We start from the raw sequence: 16924 nt of genomic DNA on the forward strand, positions 1-16924 counted from the left end.
TCTCATTTGGCATTTTCTTGGCAAATATACTGGAGTGGTTTGCCATTTCCTTCTCATTTTACAGATGAGGAAATTGAGGCAAACAGGGTTAAGTGACTTGCCCAAGGTCAAACAGCTGGTATTTGAGGCTGGGTTTGCACTCATGTCCTCCTGACTCCAGGGCAGGCAGTCTATCCTCTGTGCCACCTAGTTGCCCCCTTTCTATTTACTCTGGATATATAATGGTCAGCATATTATTTCCCACTTTACGCTGTAAGCTCCTTAAGGGGAGAAATTATTTTTCTTTTTCCTTGGTACTTAACACAGTGCCTTGGCACATAGTAAGGACTTAATAAATGCTTGTAGATTTATTGACTTAAATCTTTTGAAAGGAACACTAGATTTGTTATCTTGACTATTTTGAAAGGATCTGTCCTTAGGGATGGGCCATGGATAACACAGAACACCAATAATTCAGATATAATTGAGCATTAGCCTCTACTATCACCACCTCTGTCCATACCCACTTATCATAGTCTAATCTGCTAGTAAAATTAACTCCTTTCCCTCCCCTCCATATAAGAGAAACCAGCAGCATTTACAGAGGCTTCAGTCTGGGCCAGAGTCTTGAGCATATCAGAGGTTCTGTTTGCTGATTCCTGAGGGGAAGCTGAATGTCCAGCATAATTTTTATGATGTTTTAAAAAGGAGATTCCTTCCCGGTTAACAAAAGGATTTGTCAAGGAATGATGGGAGGAGGACACCTGTATGTGACGGAGAAATCAGACAAGCCCAGGGTATGGTTGAAAGGAAAGTAAGGAGGGACACAGTAGAGTTCATATGGGAACCGATGATAAATAACAAAAGCCAGTGAGATTGCTGCAATAGACTTCATTTCATGTTAAATGACTTTTAAAATGTTAATAAATGCTTTACTAATTTTACTAAATGGCCACTATGGTCACTTCCTAATAACCACCCCAGCAGAACTCTCCCTTATAACAAAAACATACAGTCAAGTAAAACAAACCAACACATTAGTCATGTGTCTAATAGCATATGCCTCTTTTCATGCCTTTTCAGAGTAGAAGGAAGGTTTGTTGCCCCATCAGAATTCTGAATGTCTTCCAGCATTTTCTGCTGCCCCAGGAGGATAATGCCTCCCCCAAGAAAAGCTCATTACCAGAAATATCATCGCAAAGATTGATTCAGCTTTGATAGCCCACACCTCCTCAGCATCCTCAGCTGCCTCTCCTGTCTGATTGGAGGGTTGGAGCAACAGCTCACAGAACAGTGGATATTATGCTGTGCCTGGAACCACAAGACTTGAGTTCAAATTCAGTCCCTGCCACTTACTAGCTTTGTGACCCTGGGGAAGTCATTTAACCTATTCCTGCCTAATTTTCTGTAGACTCTATAGAATGGGGATAATAATAGCAACTCCCTCCTAGGATTGATATGAGCAACAAATGAGACAATATTTGTAAAGAGCTTTGCAAGTATTAAATTACAATGGAAAAGCTCGCTACTGGTATTTATTTCACAGGATATAAGTCTCCTAGTAGAATTAGTAGGCTAAAATATGTAGACAGTTTAATCACTTTTCTTTTAATTCAAACTGACACTCAGAACAGTGTAGAAGAAGGCACTGATTGTATCAGAGAGGGCATTGGGTTTTGAATAGGAAGATGGGGTCAGATCTCACCTCAAATGCTCTCTCTACCTCTGTATTTCTGGGAAAGGAACAATGACTAAAAACAAATTTGAGAAATTCAATAGATCAGGTGTATATTATAAAAGAAAATGAGTATAGTATCCATGGGTTCAAAAAAATCCAAAGATCTCCAACCATGGGGCCAGGATACTGGGGCAGCTAGGTGGCACAGTCGGAGAGAGTGCAGGCCTTGGAGTCAGGAAGATCTGAGTTCAAATCTGGCCTCAAATACTTACTGCCTCTGTTAACCCGAGCAAGTCTCTTAACCCTGTTTGCCTTGTTTTCCTCATCTGTCAAATAAGCAGGAGAAGGAAATGGAAAACCACTCTAGTAAACTGCATTAAGATAGGGGGAAAGCTAGTGAGTTCAGTTTTGGATATACTCAGTTTAAGATACCTACAGGAAATCCAGTTCAATATATCAAAAAGGCAGTTGTTGATGGGAGACTGGAATTCAAGAGAGAGGTTAGGATAGGTCTGGGAAACATTTGCACAAATATGATAATTGAATCCAATGGAGTTGATGAGATCACCAAGCAAGACAGTATGTAGAGAGAAAAGGGCTCGGGAGGGAGCCTTGGGGAATACTCATGTCTAGTGGGTGCACCTGGAAGGAAGATCCACCAAAAGAGACCAAAAAGTGGTTAGACAGGTTGGAAAAGAACTAGAAGAGAGCAGTGTCACAAAAACCTAATATAAGAGAACATCCAGAAGGAGAAGGTGATCAGCAGCATCAAATGCTGTAGAGAGGTTGAGAAAGATGAGGATTTGAAAAAAACAAAACAAAACATAAGATTTGACAACTAAAAGAAGGGGGACTAGGAAGGGGGAAAGCATTTATATAGTGCCTACCATGATGCCATGCACTGTGCTAAGCACTTGACAAATATTTCATTTAATCCTCATAAAAAGTCTATGAAGTAGGTGCTGATCATCAATAACTTTGAGAGATAGATTACAGTGTGTTAGATGGAAGACAGTGAAAGGGGAGAAGATAGAAGTGCCTTATGTAGATAGATGGCTTTCTCAAAGAGTTTAACCACAAAGGTGGAGAAATAAAAGATGGCGGATTTGGTTTGGTGAGAGTTTTAAAGGATGTGGAGACATGGGTACATTTGTAGGTAGCAAGGAATCGGTAGAAAGGGAGAGAGTGAAGATAAAAGAGAAAGTGTTGATAGTGGTGGCAATCTGCGGGAAGTCAGAGAGGTTGGGATCAAAGGTGCTTTAGCAAGGAGAAGGACGTCCTCTTTATCAGAGAGCAAAGTGAAGGAAATAGTGGGTGAAGATGTCTGAATGATGTGGTTGGAGGAAGAAGGGAGAAGGGGGAACTTAAAGTAAATTGCCTCAGTTATTTTTGGTGAAATATGAGGTAATGTATTCAACTGAGTGTAAGAAGAGAGGAGGAGGTTTAGAAGATCCATTGTGGAGAATGAGGTGTTACAATTGGGTCAGTCGGGACCCCATTTGGGTTTTCCTGGCAAGGATACCTGAAGTTGTTTGCCATTTCCTTCATTTTACAGATGAGGAACTGAGGCAAACAGGGTTAAATGATTTGCCCAGGGTCACATGGCTAGTAAGTGTCTAAGGCTGGATTTGAACTCACAAAGATGAGTTTTCCTGATTCCTACCCCAGTGCTCTATGCACTGTGCCACCTAGCTGCCCTGTGGGGCTGGGATAGGGAATTTATTAGGGAGGAATAGAATACTTGCCTTGCAGCAGGGAGGTACCAGTTAAGATGAAAAAACATATCTCAGAAGAGCTGGTCTAGAAACCACAAAGACCTGGGTTCAAGTTCTGACCCTGACATATAATGTTTGTATGACCCCAGGCACCTCACTTAGACTTTAAGTGCTCTAGGCAGTTCTCCTGGACTATAATTACTAACCTGCCTTGGCAGATGGAGCTTCCTCTCCCAGGAGATCCCAAAGCCAATAAAATCAATCACAAGTTTAGTCCCTAACCTTCTTCACTCAGCTTTTAAGTGTTTGAGGCAGAATTTGAACCCAGGTCTTTTTGACTCCAAGTCCAGTTCTCTAGCAACTATGTCTACCTGAGTAGGTGGAAATGGACCTCCCTAGGATCCCACAGATGCCCTGCCTAAGTGGAAAGGAAAGATTGCGTTAAGGCAGACAGTAAAATACCATTTTATTGACTTTTTAAAAGATAAAAATTGATTCTTTAAAAAATACACCCTCTTTAAATTAACAGATGGTATGTTAAAAAAGTGTTTTTACTGAGTTTTAAAACAATACCATCTCAGTGACAATTGTGTAATGCACTGCTTAATTGGTCATCTGGCAAACGAGATGAGTTTCAACACATATAACTCACAGCACTTTCCAGCAGAGAAGGGCCTGCAGGATTGTTTTCTTTATTTCAACACTTTGATAACTTTGGAGGATTAATGAAGCACATTTGTATTTTGTAGTGCAACACTCCCCCTGGTGGAGCAATTGGTAATTCCACAAAAAGTTTTTTTAAAATTCCTCTTAATTCATATGATATTAAGGTTTAGAAAAGACCTTAGATATCATCTAGTTCTCTTTCCTCATTTTGCAGATGAAAAAACTGGGCCTCACAGAGGTTAAAGCATTTGTCCTCATCACCTCTTACCTGGACTTTTGCATTAGCTTTTCTAATTGTTCTCCCATTTGTGGAAATGGGACTTTGCGTCTCTCTACCAGTCCATTTTCCACACAGTGGCCAAAGTGATCTTCTTAAAGCACAGGTCTTCACGTTGCTCCCTGTTACCTCTAGGAGCAAAGACAAACTCCTCTGTTTTGCCTTGAAAGCCCTTCACAAACTGGATCCAACCTAATTAAGACACTTATTATACTTAATTTCTCTTCATTTACTCCATGGTTGAGCCAAACTGGCTTTCTTGCTGCTCCTCACATGTGACATTACCTCTCTTATCTCCATGCCTTGGTACACACTGTCACCCAAGCACAGAAATCACTCCTTCTTCATCTCTACCTTTTAGAATCCTTTAGCTATCTTTAAAGCCCAGTTTAAGTTACTTTCTATATGAGGCCTTTCCTGATTTCCTTAGCTGCTACTGCCTCCCCACATTACCTTGCATTTATATTTCATATATTTTGAACTTATATATGTATGTATATATGCGTATACATACACATATATATTTTGCACGTGTACACCTACACATGCTATTTCCCCAAATAGAATGTAAGCTTCTGAAGGGCATTATTACCCTTTTTTGTTTGTTTTCACAGTGCCTAGCACATAGTAGGTGCTTGATACATTTTTTTTTAAAAAATTATCACTCTCAGGGTCACAAGGGTAGTAAACATTGGGGATAGGAATTCAAAGCAAAACAAAGATGATGAGATGGAGAAAGGGTAGGGAAAACCCTGAATCACAATAATATATGGCCTGGGCTCAAGCTATTGTATTTTGGAAGTATCACCTTGTCTAAGAGTTATTGAGAGAACAGAGAACATTTATGGTCAAAGCCCATGGAGTACTTGGAAAGGGGAAAGAGGGAAAGCTGCCGAAAAAGCATAATCTAGAAGAGGAAAGATGTGGAAGAAAGAGTTCTGCAAAAATTAACCAACAGATCCAAAAGGTCTGATGTTATCTGCCATATTCCATACCCATGAACTTCTACTTTGGCAAAAAGGTTGGGGGAGGTGTTTTCTCACATTTCTTCTTTGGATCTTGGTTGCTATAATTTCCCAGAAATCAATTTTAATGGTTGTATTGTTTTTCTTTTTTTATTTATATTGTTGTAGTTATTGTGACACTGTTTTCCTAGATCTGCCTAACTTTAATTTGCATTTATTCAAATAAGTCTTTCCAGGCTTCTTCAATATTTGTGTTTATCATATTCATCACTTCTTATAGCACAGTAATAATCCATTACAATCATTTACCACAATTTGTTTAGCCATTCTCCAATTGAAAGGCATCTACTTTGTTTCCAATTCTTTTAGGCCACAGAAAGTGCTGCTATGAATATTTTGGTGTATGTGGGGCTTTTCATTTTGTCATTAACCCCCCTGAGGTATATGCTTAACAGTGAAATCTAGGGATCAAAGGGTATAGTCATTTTCAGTCATTTTCTTTGCATAATTTCAAATTACTTTTCATAATGGTGTACAATCATGATAATGAATACACTGAACTCAGCCATAAAATAACAGAGTGATAAAGAGAGAAAATGAATTATAAAACAGAACTCAACTATGATAGGGCCACTATCTACAAGGGTTCCTCCTTTCCCCTGCAATATGAATTAGGTTAGTTGTTTCTAGAAAGGCAATAAAGCTGTCCCTGAGACTTGCTTGGCCCAAAAAACTAAGACTCAAATTGCACCTCCCTTGACCTGGTAGCCTCTGGTTGTGCTGACATGGCTTCTTAGTTACATAAGGTTATTAAAGGCCCTCCCAGAGGGAGCCACGGCCCTTCAGACACAATAGATGTTCCAAGATCATTCAAGCTACCATACTTTACCTGACTGATCAGACACACTTTTATATGAAGGGGTAGGGGTGGAGGATGGGGAGTGGGGTACAATTTCTATCTAAGCTAAGTAGTATCCTTAGTGAATATTCTTTCTAAGCCATAGCTAAGTAAACCTGTTTTTGTTGACTACTGAATGTTTATTTGTCTAATATTACTGAACCTAAATTGAACAGGGTACCAGCTTGCTCATCATACCAGTTAGTTTCTGCAAACAAGAAACACACTTAAAATTAAAAAAAAACATGTAAAGAATTTAAATGAGGGTAATGGGAAAAATTATTATGCTTTGGTGAATTAAAAAGTAGAAGCATCAATCATAATTTTGAATAAGACAACAGTAAAAATAAATATCACCAAGAGGAAAAAAAGCATTATGCTAAAAGACAACATAGATAATGAATATTCATATGTACTATCAATATTAAATTTATTGCACCAAATGGCATAGTGACTAATTACATAAAAATAAAACTAACTGAAATGCAAAAAAAAAAAAAAAGACCACGATAGTAGCAGGAGCCCTCCCCAACCCCAACAGAACATGCAAACTCAGTCGGTCATTCACAATGACCATGTGGAAGCTTAAGATGAGCCAGCTTCCAGTTATGTGTAACTCATCACTGAGAATCCCCTAAATGGCTGCTGAGCCAAAGATGTACATTACTCTGGGGACCTGTTAAATGAAGAGAGAGTTTCTAGCTGGAGCTTCTTCTCTGTGGCTTTCCAGGTAATAAGATGCAATTCCATTAAGAAGTGAAAGACAGTCCTCGATCTTGAAAACATGGTAACTTCATATGGATTGTGGGCTTAACTAGGAGGATTGGTCACAGGGACTGCTGGCAGTTTTTGCCCTTTTGCGTTTGTTTTCTCCTGATTATAAATGAATGAATTTTCTGAGTCTTATGAGTTTGGAACATCCAGAGGCCTCATCAGAGGTCTCTGAATGGCAAAAATAGTGGTATCCAAAGTGGCAGTGTCTGATAGCAGATGTAGCATTTAAATCAGAGAGAAAGGCTGCCAGAAAAAACCAAACCAACAAACAGACAAAAAACAACCAAAAACTTGACTGTTTGATCAAACAGGATGCAGTGACAGGCTGAAATGTGAAATGACCACCTCTAGGTCACAGTTAATGTGAGTTCAATTAGGGCAATATTTGTAGGCGACTTTGACACTGTCCTCTAAGAACAAGAATAAATATAGAAAGATAAAAAGAAGAAAGAATATTGGAAAAATAAATCTTATATGCCTATGGTGATTATTAAATGGAAAATTGGACTATATTTTAAAGAATCAAACATTTATTAAGCACCTACTATGTGTTAGGTGTTGAGTATACAAAAAGTCACTGGGGATATAAAAGGAATCAATGATAACATCTGTAAAAATTGATTATGTGCTAAGACTTAAAGAACTCATAAATAAATAAATTAGAAAATATTAAACACAACCTTTGCGCGATAATCAATAAAAGACATACATGCAAAAGATAGAGTCATGTAATCTGATCCCCACATTTTGTGGAAGAGAAAACTGAGGCCCAAACAGGTTGTTATTTGTCCAAAGTTACACAGGCAGTAAGTGGTAGAACCAGAATTCTGACTTGGCTCTTATAAATCCAAGCTGAGCACTCTTTAGGGGAGTAGAATCTGAAAATGTTATAAAAACAACAAACAAAAAGAGTTATATGTTAAAGTTTTTTCCCCCCAATTTATTTATTTATTTTTAGTTGTCAACATTCACTTCCATAAGATTTTGAGTTCCAAATTTTCTCCCCATCTCTCCCTTCTCCCCACCCCAAGACGGTGTGTAATTTGATATGGGCTCTACATATACATTCATATCAAATTTATATTCACATTAGTCATGTTGTAAGGAAGAATTAGAACCAGTGCATGAAACCACAAGAAAGAAGAGACAAACAAAAAAAGAAAGAAAAAAAGAGAGAGCAAATAATATGCTTCTATCTGCATTCAGACTCCATAGTTCTTTTTCTGGATGTGAAGAGTGTTTTCCATCACGAGTCCTTTGGATTTTCTTAGATCCTTGCATTGCTAAGAAGAGCTAAGTCAATCATAGTTTGATCATTGCACATTGTGGCTGTTACTGTGTACAATGTATTAAAGATTTTCAATGCAATATTATATGTAATTGCAAAAAAAAAGAAACAACCTAAATGTTCACTAATAGGGGTCTAGTTAAGCAAATTGTAGTATATCAATGTAATGTAACACTCTGATGCAACTAAGATCACAAGTTTGAGGAATACAAAGAAAATCTGATTAAAAGTTTTAAAACATAATGCAAAATTTAAAAAAAACAGAATGAGAAGGATAGGATACACACTAACTTTGCTCATATAAGAGGAAAATTGAATGACAATGAACAAAAAAAATCCTCAAGATGATTTAAGGACAACTAAAAAATTGTTTTGATACTTTATATACTGAAATTTATTTGCATATAATAATTACTAATAATATAATATTTACTAAGTAAATCCCCTTTATTGTAGTGTTGTTCAATGATGTTTAATAAAAATAATTTACTTTAAAAAATAAACTGAATGCTCAGATTTTTTAGATTCAGAATTTAAATTCTTTAAATTTAAATTCAGAATCATCAATAATTTGTGAAAAGTATATAATAATTCACCTTACTAGAGTCATTTTGGATTTATAATACCCCTTCCTCACAATAACCCTTTAAGACAGAGATTGAAAGTAATATCATCTTCATTTTAAAGATGAGGAAACTGAGGCAACAGAAAGATTAAATAACTCACTCAGGGTCACAAAGCTAGTAAGTACTGGAGCCTGAATTTTAACTCAAGTTATCTGTGTGTTTTCTTTACCAGATAAGCAGATACCAGATTGATTCAAATCAAAACACATTTAATTAACCACCACTTGTAAGTGACAAAACAGACTGCTCCCTTACATACGGAAATACAGTATTGACACAGGTTATTACTGAACTTACAATGGGAAAAGGGACAAAAACTGGGAATGCACATAGGCAAGGCAACTCATGCTGCCAAGGCAGGCTAGCTCCCTTTTCTCTGCCTCTGATGCTGATGCTTGCTCCTGGTAGAGCTGTCAATGTCTTTTGCTGTTTTCTTCAAAAATCTTGCTAGGGTCCTTGGCTGTTCCATCCTTTCTGTTGCATTCTGCCAGCATCTCCACTGAGCTGCTCTCTGCTGCCATCTGTTGGCATTTTAACTGAATTCATCACAGTTTCAGCAAAGTCAGGCTCTTGGCTCCAATTTCAGCACATCCAGAGATGGATAGTCCAACTCTTTTGTGAGTCCAGACTACAGTCAAACGAGTTAGAAAAGAACTCTGGTGCTCCAGCTTGGGATCTCTCAATTTAAAATCTTATTTGAATTATGGTCTACAAAGTCCTTTTTAATTCCTATAATATCCCTGTGGTTGCTATCCTAACTTTTTGCAAATCATGCTATGAATTGTTGAGCGAAACTACCAAGGATATAGTTGGAGCCATGGTATTTTTCAAGTGTCTATTATGTAGCCGAGTATAGTAGGTACTAGAGTTGAACCATGGGCTATCCAAAGAGTCAAGGGGTTCGAGTTTTGCTTCTGGGAGCTAAGATGGTGAAGTAAGAAGTAAGCTGTTCTCACCCTCCCTTATTGACCTCTGAAAGCCTAGAAAATATCACCTCAAGAAAAACCCTGGAACAGCTAAACCAGCAGAAAGATGGGGTGTAGCAGTCCTGTAGCCCAAGAAGATTGGGGGATTAACAGGAAAGGCCCCTCTTGCTCTGGGGGAACAGGGAGCATATAGAATGGGAGGTGTCCCAGCAAGCCAGTGGAAAGCCCCACATCAGCATACCAGAGGGAGAACCCTAGGGTGGTAGAGCAAGCAAGCACCAACACTAGGACCCCTGGGTACCTCAGGCAGGGGAACTTGTAGACACCAGCTTGGAAAATGACCCCATGTAACAGCATTCTCCAGCAGCCAAAGCTCCTGGTGCCTGAGCAAAACTCTGGGAAGCACAATTCTAAGAACTAAAGCTCCAGGATGAAAGACATCCTGCAGCAGCGAAAAATCCCTGTGCAAGACCCGGGTGAGCAGGAGCCAAAGAAAGGATTGCAAGGCCCAGGTGAGCAGACATCCCCCAGGGGCCAGACTCCCTACTCCTACCCCTAAAGTTCCAGTGTTGCTGATTCCAGCCCAACACTAGGTAAGCTGCCAGAACCCTACAGCCTCCAACTGCCAGTACCTAAGGCCCCAGCACACAAAGCCAATGACCAGGCCCCAGGATCCCAGCAGAAGAAGCTTGGGTCAGTGCCCCCTGCTCCCCAGCAGGAGAGCTCAATTTTTTTTTTTTTTACTTTTAGGCAATTGGGGTTAAGTGACTTGCCCAGGGTCACACAGCTAGTAAGTGCCAAGTGTTTGGTCTGAGGCTGGATTTGAACTCAGGTCCTCCTGACTTCAGGGCTTGTGCTCTATCCACTGCACCACCTAGCTGCCCCCGAGCTCAATTTTTTAAAAAGTCAGGAAATAATCAAACACTATGAGTAAAAAGAAATGGACAATGATCATAGATTCTTATTATGGGGACAGGGAAGATCAAGGCAGAAATTCAGAAGAGGATGACATTGTCAATATAACCACATCTGAAACTTCAAAAGGGAATACAAACTGGTCTCAAGCCCCAAAAAACCTTCTTAAAGAGTTGAGGAAGGATTTTAAAAATCAAATAAGAGAGGTAGAAGAAAAATTGGGAAGAGAAATGAGAGGTATGCAAGAGAGAGTCAATAGCTTGGAAGAGGAAGGACAAAAATCAACTGCAGAAAATAGAGTCAAGTGAGTGATTTGAGACAGGAGCTCAGGAGAGAGATGAGAAATGAATGTGCAGATACGGGAATAATCTTTAATGGAATGGGAATGAAACCCATGACAGGTGCTGAGTAGAGAAAGAAGAGTAGAGGACCCAGGAAGAACCTGTAGAGTATCCACACATAGGGAGCAAGATGTAGATGATGGTCCAGCAAAGTAGACAGAGAAGGAGTTGAGAAAGAATAAAGATGCAGGTTATAGGAGTTAAGGAAGCTGATGAACTAAGAAGCCAGCGTCTTTGAAGAGACATCAACACATATACTGAAGTCCCCTACATGAGCCCTCACATTATCTTACTATGATGTCTCTTCATGGTAAGGAAGTAACAATTCAAAGACCACACACCACAGCAGAGTATAAGCTCTGGCAGTTCTACCATATTAGAAAAGCTTCAAATATAGTCCTACCAACAGATTGAGGCTGCTTTCCAATGACAAATTTAACTAAATATGCAGAGGCACATTAACAGAAGGCTGGCCACTTGGTGATGAATCCTTTAGCCATGAAACAAACAAAAAATTAATTGGTTCTCAATCTCATATAGTCCCAATAGTGAGGGTGCTAAGAATCACATAATTTTAGACTATGTACAAACTTGAACTTCGCTATTTGATAATCTAAATATGGCTATTGACCTGAATAAGTAGATATACTGAAGAAGAGAGAAACTGATTCCTATCAATGTTCATGAATATCCTCAATATAAACAAAACCAGAAAAAGGATATTGTAGCCATATGAAAGGATGGAGTTGGTAGAATTGCTTTCATCATATGCCTGAAGGCAACAAGAAACATCATTCCATGGAGCATTTTGGTTATTTTATGTTGCACTACTCCTAACTATTTACAAAAAGACCACTATGAAAATAATTGCAGCTCAAGGTACCAACATTGGTTGCAGAAGATGAAGAGAAAGAGAAATTCTATAAAGAGTTCAAAAAGATACCTCAAATTAAATCTACGTAGATTTTTACATTTAGTAATTTCAGTGTAAGGGTGAGAATAGATACAGATGGTGAGAAATATACTGGAAAACATAATTCAAGAAAAAGGAAAAGTGAGAAGCCAAAGATTTTGTAGGCTACACAGAAGTCTCACACCTTTACATCATGAATACTTCCTTTGAGAAAAGAATTGGTAGATGCTGGACATGGTGACACCAAGTATCATTTTAAAAGTGGAATTGATTATATTTTAACAGTCAAGAAAAGACATTATTGATATGGTAATTATCCTTGAATTGGCTAAGTGTGTAATTACAAAACCAATCTGTTAGAACAAAGATCAAAAATAGTAAAATATAGAAAAGAATAATAATGAGAAAAAGATATGCCCCACAACTGAAACAAACTTAATTCCAAATAATTTAAATTAAATATATAATTAATCAGGAGCAGCTAGGTGGCACAGTGAATAGAGCTCTGGCCTTGGAGTCAGGAGGGCCTAAATTCAAATCCAGCCTCAGACACTTAACACTTAATAGCTGTGTGACCCTGGGTAAGTCACTTAACCCCAATTGCCTCACCAAAAAGCAAGAAACTAACTAACTAAATAAATAATTGATCATGAAAATGGGTTATTGACAGTGTTGTGCTTAACAACTGATTCTCTAGGAAAAAAAGTGTACACAACACACTTTTAAGGTTAATCTTCATTATTAACATTTTCTCCATCACTTCTTTATTTTTAATTAATTTATTTTGAATTATCAACAATCACTTCCATAAGCTTTTGAGTTTTAAATTTTTCTCCCTCTCCGTCCCCACCTCCCTCCCCAAGACGGCACGCAATCTGATATAGGCTATACATACATATTCCTATTAAACATATTTTCACATTAGTGATGTTGTAAGTAAGAATTAGAACCAATAGGAGGAACCACCAGAAAGAGGAAACAAAACACAACAGAAGAAAAAAAAATAGCAAATAGTATGCTTTGATCTGCATTCAAACTCCATAGTTCTTTCTTTGGATGTGGATAGCATTTACCATCACGAGACCTTTGCAGATGTCTCAGATCTTTGTATTGCTGAGAAGGGTTAAGTCTATCAATATTAGTCATTGCACAACGTGGCTGTACAATTGTACAATGTTCTCCTGGATCTGCTCACTTCACTCAGCATCAGACCATACAAGTCTTTCCAGGTTTTTCTGAAGTCAGCCTGTTCATCATTTCTTATAGCACAATAGTATTCCATTACATTCACATACCATAACTTGTTTCAGCCATTCCCCAATTGATGGGCATCCCCTCAATTTCTAATTCTTTACCACCACAAAAAGAGCTGCTATGAATATTTTTGTACATGTGGGACTTTTCCCATTTGTATGATCTCTTTGGGATACAGCCCTAGAAGTGCTATTACTGGGTTAAAGGGTACATTTTTATAGCCCTTTGGGCATAGTTCCAAATTGCTCTCCAGAATGGTTGGATAAGTTCACAACTCCACCAGCAGTGCATTAGTGTTCCAATTTTCCCACGTCTTCTCCAACGTATATCATTTTTCTGTTTCGTCATGTTTCTCCATCACTTAAGACTGAATAATCAGCAAAACAACAAATTATGCCCTTATTTGTATCATGTGCCAATTTCAGAGGTGTAAGTGCTGAAGTTGAAAATTTAACAATTGCCTCTTGCAAGACAGTTTGAGCTGGCTCTAGCACACCCGATAGCAAACATGACAATCAGTACTGATAATAATTTTAATACAGAAGTTTAACCAATATAAATCAATTGCTAAACAACACCAAAAGAGCTTAAAGAGTACCTTAGTTAGAAAGCCCTTTACTTATTTGCAAAGCAGAAGATGGTGGCAGCCAAAGGAAGCATCAATTTAGAAAATAAACTCATTTGTAAAATCTTATAAATAGAGATGATTATAGGCAGTATGATCTCGTAAGACAGAGAGAATCAGTGGACGGTAAACCAGTTTTAAAAGGCCTTGGCAAGAGATCCAACTGACCAGTCACCCAAGGGCATCTAAAGCATGATAATGGAAGAAGCAAACAGAAAGAAAATAGAAATGATCCAGAAACTATTTTCACTATCAAGAACAGTAGTCACTAATATGACAGTGCTAACATCACAGTCCAAAGTGTGCTCACAGAAGATGTGGAAACTGTACTCCAGAGAACCAAGAGAGCAAAAGTGTACAGATAAGAAAAAGTATACACAGAGGAGATACATACTATGAGGGCATTAAGAGACCAGTTTATAAGGTGGGGAAAATGGGAAGATAATCAAGTTCTGGAAAATTCAGACTTTATCAATACTAGGGGGCGGGGTGGAAAGATATTGAGCAACCACGAACAACTAATGACCTATATGTGTACTCTCCCATTTAAACAAAATATTTTTTTGACTCCTACACACACACACACACACACACACACACACACACACACAAGGTATCCTCAAAGAGGGCATTAACATGGAACAAGCAAACTTTTTCAAGTAATATCCTACATCATACTCCATCTTTACCATCACATATTGACTGAAAGAGACAAGACCCCACTGTACTTCTTTTCAGTTGATTATGAAAAAGCATTTGATTCAGTATAACAAAATATCACCTTAAAGGCTTTCTTCCAACAAGGTATGTTCCAATCCATATGTCAAAATCACTGAAGATTCTTTGAAAGATATAACAACAAAAATAACCTTGTTTAACTATCCCTGATCATAAACATCAGGTACTACATTAAACAGGAAATTGTATGGTAGCCAAAAGTGATTGCCACTGAGATAGAGGAGATCTAACGCAGATTTCAACTTGAAGAAGGATTCCCTGTGGATAGTGAGGTCCTCCTGAGACTCCTGTTTGTGAATGACACTGTGCTGGTTGCATAAAGTCCTAAAACATGAAAGAGCCTTCCAGAAGAGACCTGCAACCACTCAAAGAAGACTGGCTTACATACACTGCAAAGACCAAGTGGATAAAGAATGCCTTTTGCCTACATTCTATTGGACGGACAACCCACTGAGCTTATCCATTAATCTCTCTCTCTCTCCCCCCCTCCCTTCTCTCTCTCTCCTCTTCCTCATTTTCTCTCTGTCTCTGTCTCACAGACAATGAACTGGATCCAGAATTAAGCAGGAGGAAGAAAGTAGGTAGAACTGCCTTCAACAATTTCTTCAATAATTCCCAACTTCTTATAAAAAGATCTATCATTTTAATATTGATATTCCACCAATGTTGGATGGCTAAGAGTCATGGAACATGACAATTCTGGAAGAATTAAAAATGGGTATCACTCAGAGGGCAATGACAAGGCACACAGTTAATATGAGTAGGCACTAACAAAATAAAAAAGGAATTTTGAAAGAGATGCCATCAAAGAAATATATAATCAAAAAGTTTGCTAGTCACATAGTAAGAACAAGGGATAATCAACTCATGTACTTTAGTTAGAAAATAAGCTCCTTGAAAATAGGCATTGTTTCATTCTTTGTATCCATATCCCCAGTGTCTGGCACATAGGAGAGATACGGGACAATAACTAATGGGTTGAATGGATCGAGTAAGAGTTTTTTTAAGGATAGGCGAGAGTTGGGCATGTTTGTAGGCAGTAGGGAAGTAGCCAGTAGACAGAAAGATTGGGGAAGATGGTTCGGAATGGGATCACTTGTTCAGGTAGATGGTTTTGCCTTGGGAAGGAGAAGGGTCCCTCATTACGTGAGACAGGAATGAAGGTGGAAATATTTGCAGAAGCCACCTGGAAAGTCGTCATTTGAGAAGGAGAGAAGAAAGAGGAAGTTCTTATCAAATGACCTGTTCTTTAAGTGAAATATGAGACAAGGTTCTTAGCTGAGAAGATGGGGCAAGCGGAAGCCATGGAAGGTTTGAGCAGAAATGAAAAAGTTCTGAAAAATTGCTCTGGTGAGTGGAACAATGAGTTAACTAAGGATTGCCTTACCATACCAAGGGCCCAGCATAAATTTGTACTGGATTCAATTAACATGGTTTTGCTATCTTCTGAAGCTTTATTGAGCAGCACACGAGTAGGAACACAGGTAGCAGATAGTGAGAGTCATCCAAGGATGAGATTTGGTGGGCTAACATCAGCAACAGGATAAAAGTGCAAGGGGACTAGAGAAGAAAACAGAACAGAGTCTAACTTTTCAAGATAAGGAAGAAGGCAGCCAGTGCAGGGGACTAAGGGACTGGAGATCACAGTGAGGATGAATAATAGGGTTAGGTGATAGCGAGGCAGAGAGAGGAGGAATGACAATAGATTATAATCCGATAAGGGAATTTCAGAGTTCATGGTCTGAAAGAGATACATCTGATGGTGACACCAAGATCCAAGGACACAACAATGTGTGAGCATAGCTGAGGCTGGGTGGAAGAATAGGTACTGAGAAGTAAGTGAGGAACTGGGAGATTAGCATGTTTGAGGGAGTATTTATATGGTGAAGTAAGGTTTGCAGAAGATGAAGACAAGTACTACCCTCAATGAAGGAAGAAGGGTGACATTCCGGAGGTCAATAGAAAAGTTAACAGAATTTTGATTCGGTGACAGAACGAACCTCAAAGGAGGCAGGTCTCATTTGAGAGTTGTAAGATGGAAGGAGTGGAAAAGTAAAAGACATAAGATGAAAGCAAATTTGTTACTCATGGATCAGACATTTCAGAAAACAGTGGAAGGGGTGGACTGTAGAGTAGGATGTTGGTGGTGTTGAGATGGGAACAAGGGAGAGGGCAACAAGAGATGATGGAAAACTGATTTTGAATGATAGCTGTGAATTCCTAATCACAGTGATGGGGAAGGTGTGAGAGAGTGGGCCTTTATTGATTTTTAAGGATGCTCTGTTAAGTCATCAATATCCCTAGGAGTTTGGCCTCAGGGTGGAAACCTTTCAGGATTAGGCAGTT

The sequence above is a fragment of the Phascolarctos cinereus genome, unplaced genomic scaffold, assembly GCF_003287225.1.
Source record: "Phascolarctos cinereus isolate Bilbo 61053 unplaced genomic scaffold, phaCin_HiC Scaffold_726;HRSCAF=1367, whole genome shotgun sequence".
NCBI lineage: Eukaryota > Metazoa > Chordata > Mammalia > Diprotodontia > Phascolarctidae > Phascolarctos > Phascolarctos cinereus.